The 5000-nt window shown below is 45.6% G+C and overlaps 1 protein-coding gene across 1 annotated transcript in view; it reads left to right on the top strand.

Moving 5' to 3' along the window:
• LOC308303712 (BAR/IMD domain-containing adapter protein 2-like) overlaps window positions 1-5000 on the top strand; it is a 93632-nt gene that overhangs the window by 23193 nt on the left and 65439 nt on the right. The gene's annotated exons all lie outside the window — the stretch shown is intronic.

Genomic DNA, 5000 nt, shown 5'->3' with positions numbered 1-5000 from the left:
GGACGAATAGGTACCGGCCCCGGCTCTCCCGGACGCTCCTAGCCCGAGTTACGGCATTTTATGTGCGCTGCAGTGGCAGGGGTTCCTCCACTGGGGGTGCCACCACTTTTGCATCCGTTCTGGAGCACCAGGAGTCGGTGGTCCCCGGGAATTCCCCGTGAGCAGCCCCGTTGGGGTGGTCATTTGGTCATTTTTGCACATTTGGTCATTTTTTACAGCTGGGGGTCCCCGGGGGTCCTTGGAGGTTGTAGTTTGGCAGGCAAGGAGTGTGTGTGTAAAATCTGGCATGGATCGGGGCAACGGTTGTGGAGATATAAGCAGGGAAAAAGTGTGACGTGTGACGTGTGACGGACTCACTCACAGACAGCCGGTGGAGGTTTCTACAGTAAGTAGCTCCCTACGGTCGCAACTAGTTACTTTGCATTTATAAATTATAATAATATAAAACATACATAAACCACTTTACCCTTATTTTATACTGTATCTATTTTCAAACATTTTGTACTTTTGGTACGTTATGCACTTATTGATGCCAATACTTTTATACTTTTACTCAAGTACACTTTTAATTACGTACTTCTACTTGTAACAGAGTATTTCTACATTGCGGTATTGTTCTTTTACTTAAGAAAAACATTTGAGTACTTTTTCCACCAATGCTAATAACGCTTCCCTCTCTCATCCTTCTCAATCTCTCTTTCTCTCTCTCTCACTCACTCACACATGCACGCACACACACACACACACACACACACACACACACACACACACACACACACACACACACACATACACACACTTCTCAGTCCCCCTGACACCACTGTTGTTGTTATCTTCACATTCCACGCCAGCTGTTTATTCAGGGCGAGGTGAAATTTTCATATTCCGAGAGCGGCTCTTGCATATTTGATATTCATATATGAGCTCCTCTACGCTTTCTTCCTGCCAAAGGAGCGTGTAGCCAGGCTGATTACCTCTGTTGGACTGCCAGTGAGTCAATGAGTTTGTTTCGCAGACAAAGCTTTTACGCAACATAAAATACTCACAGAGATGGGAACAGCGGGAAGACAGGGTATTGGACTATAAATAGGTTTGTTTGTTTGTCCCCGGCAATGCACACCCTAGCATTATTTATCTATTTTTGATCTGCCGGTTGGTGCACAGTCGCTTGGGCCTTTACAGTATATTTACCGGTATGGGCGTTTGTTTGTTTGTGTGCATGCATACTATACTCTGTGTGTGTGTGTGTGTGTGTGTGTGTGTGTGTGTGTGTGTGTGTGTGTGTGTGTGTGTGTGTGTGTGTGTGTGTGTGTGTGTGTGTGTGTGTGTGTGTGTGTGTGTGTGTGTGTGTGCGTGCGTGCGCGCGCGCGTGTGTGTGCGCGTGCGTGCGTGTGTGTGTGTGTGTGCGTGCGCAGTGTGTGTGTGTGGGTGTGTGTCATTACTCTGCTCACAACAACAGAAACTGTCACAGCGCCTGGCAAATGACTGTTCTGCAGGCTGCTTTGGATCGTGACTGTGAGAAGTCTTACTGCCTGTCCAAGTGTCCATTCACAAGTCACATGAAATAGAACTCCTTTACATGGTTTTATGAATTAGGCTTATTTGGGCTATCCACGACAAAATACATTCTTTATGAACCAATAGTAATAGGAATGTGTCAGCTAATCAACTAGCCTATATTTGATCCCCAAACTCCCCACAGAGATTTCCGATTATTTTAAGCCTGGAACCAAGCCACCCAGGCTCCTGTTGAATCAAACTGTGTCCAAACTGCAAAAAAGGGTATATTAAATAATAGTGTATAATAAAACGACAAATCAGCTAAAAGAGTCTTGGTCAACTGAAACTAAACAGACTGAGGTGACCATTCTGACCTCGGTGACCAGTACAGCACAGGCACCTGTACAGGCAATACCTGGTACCACATCTTACTGGCCCTGCACTTCTCGTTTCTCTCCTCTTTTGCTCTCTCTGTCTCACTTTGTGTCGTCCTCTGTTGGATCTCTCTCTCTCTCTGTCTCTCTTTTCATTCTACTGCTCTGCTTTTACCAGCACATTTGGCATCAGAGACCTGTTGGACAGTATACTCTGCCATTAAAAATGTAGATCTCGGAAAGGGAGGATTGTTGCTGTACTTGCCTGATTTGTGGGTTGGTGTCAGAGGCGGCGTGGTGAAAGGGCAGCCTGGACTGTGTGGGAGGCTGACTCACTGCTCCTCTGCATGCTGCTCAGGGAACAACAGGGATGAGGCAGAGAGGAGGAGGAGGAGAGAGGAGAGAGGAAGTCATTATATGCCTGGCTTTTCCTTCAGAACCTTTGCTTATTGTGTGTGCTGTGTGTGGACTCTACTCCACTGCCTGCACGCTGAGGCGCACAAGCACACACGCATGCGCACAAACACACACACGCACGCACGCACGCACGCACGCACGCACGCACGCACGCACGCACACACACACACACACACACACACACACACACACACACACACACACACACACACATATACACACAGTATAGGGCTAATCTTGTAAAACCACTGGACCGATCATTGCCAGTAGGCCAAGGAAGTAACCTCCCAAATATGTCCCACATAAGGTTTATTTTGTATTTTCTGAAATATTTTAATGTCGATTTCTTACTGTCATTTTATTCCACTGAAACGTCACAGTGCTCACACATGGATGTGAGCATTGTTGAGGTGGATCCCACACATGTGCATGGCAGGACAGAGGGGATCAATACTTGGCCGTCTGTCAGGAAGGAGAAAGGGTATGAGTGTGTGTGTGTGTGTGTGTGTGTGTGTGTGTGTGTGTGTGTGTGTGTGTGTGTGTGTGTGTGTGTGTGTGTGTGTGTGTGTGTGTGTGTGTGTGTTTTGTGTGTGTGTGTGTGTGTGTGTGTGTGTGTGTGTGTGTGTGTGTGTGTGTGTGTGTGTGTGTGTGTGTGTGTGTGTGTGTGTGTGTGTGTGTGTGTGTGTGTGTGTGTGTGTGTGTGTGTGTGTGTGAGAGAGAGAGAGAGGCTCTTGGAGAACACAAACAGGTTGTAACTTCACTTGCAGTCGTGACTATATTGGAAATGGTCCATTTACTGTGAACACCCACCTGCTGCTGAGATTGCAAGTTTCGGAATGAGACAAAAATAAAATAAAATAAAAATAAAAGTTTTATTTAAAGGTAGGGTAGGTGATATGTTTTATTAACCCATTTAGGCCTAAGTCTGATTTGAATAAAGCCTTAAAGACCAAGTCCAATTTGAAAATTACCCACTGTTTTTCTGGAAAACGTATTACTCAGCCTCTGTAGCAGTTAGAAACAAAATTCCAACACTATTTGATAGCTTACACCTTTGGCTTTCATAGAAAAAAAATCAGAAAAACTTAAAATATTATTTTTTTCAAAAAATACTGTACTACATACTGTACATACTGTAATACACAAAAATGGGTTCCCGGCCTGAGGGGGTAACACATTTATATGTATACCTGTCCAAAAGTAACCTGACTCCGCCAGATGGTGGCAGCAGTGCGTACCGCCCTACTTTACCATCTGAGACTGCTCGGGGAGAGTTGATATCAGTCATAAAGTCCCAGACCGGACGAATCAGCGGCAGCTACGGGCGGGCTCTGAGCCAATAGAGTCTGACTGCAGACCACGTGGAAACCCAGGAGGCGGATTCTGGGTATAACGTCTTGCAGACAGGCCAATATGAGTGGTTGGAGTTGGCACTCCCAGACAGTGATAGACAGACGGCCCCATCCAATCACCTGCTAAAGAATTTGAAAAAATGGCCTGCCCCTTACATCGGGTCTGCCCAAGCAATTCCAGATGGTAAAAGTAGGGCGGTATATGCAGTATACACACTACTGCCACCATCTGGAGTCAGGTTAGTTATTATTTTAATAGTGATTGCTATAGAATAGATTGTTTTTGTTCAGTAACAATCAGTCTCTTCAGCTCTTTAGGTGGGTTGCCAATGTCCATTTATGAAAGAATGTTGTGTTCCAGTTCTATTCTATCCAGTTCCACTTGTTCATCGTGCATCCTGTATACGTAACAACAACAAAACAAATAACAGCCTACAGTAAGAGACAGATCAAACAACATGTTTTCAGCTCACCGAAGGAGGAATCCATAATTGCACACCTTTGATCTTCTCTCTCAACTCAGCTCGGCTGCCTGACACCGATGCCACAGCTCAACTTTTTATCTCCGTCTTTTGCATCGCAGCAACCTGATCCTAGGTCGGCCTAATCATAATGCAGCACTTCATGCTTTTCTCCTCGGATCTTCTCAGGTTCCACTCTGGTGTTAAACATAATGATAAACAGACTCGGGACCCGAGGTACCAGGCCTGAACATAATAAAACACCAACCCCAACCCGACTTGGGTACTCGCTCTCCCTGCTTTAGAGTAAGCCTTGACGCATTTCCTATTTCTGCTGTTCCCCTCCCTAAAACAAGAACCCATTACACCCCACACTGCCCCATTTTCCATTTCGTTACTGTCGGGTGGAAACCTTGTATGTCCAAAACTTCTTTTTATTGTTATTTTAAAAACAAAAACTAGTGAAATCAGCCGACCTACAAGCTCACAGATGCGACGCGTTGAGAGCTATTGTCACTACTTTTGTGTCACTCTTCTATGATGAAATAGGGCATTAATTTACGGGGGGAAAAAAACAGGAAAAGTTGAAATACCTTATGGATATGCAAGGTTTCTGCCCGACAGCAACGATTTCGTACAAGGCAAGTGCCAGCTGAGTTGGTGGTGCCACCAGACCGTGTATGAATCAAACCTGCGAATCTGGTGCCGATGGCAGAGTTGGCATCCAGGAGCCGCCATCTGAATCCCCTTCACCCTTCATCCTCCAGTTCCTCGCTTTCCCACAGACGGCTAAGCAATTATGTCTCCCTGCCCACCTATTTTCTCCTTCCTTTGTATGCTGCAAAAAATCCAGCGTGTTCATTTGACTCTTGTGAGTGTAAAAGGTTTAACCTTGC

The sequence above is a fragment of the Nannobrachium achirus genome (genome assembly GCF_963921795.1).
Source record: "Nannobrachium achirus genome assembly, chromosome: 18".
NCBI lineage: Eukaryota > Metazoa > Chordata > Actinopteri > Myctophiformes > Myctophidae > Nannobrachium > Nannobrachium achirus.
This window is presented reverse-complemented; position numbering and strand designations above follow the sequence as displayed.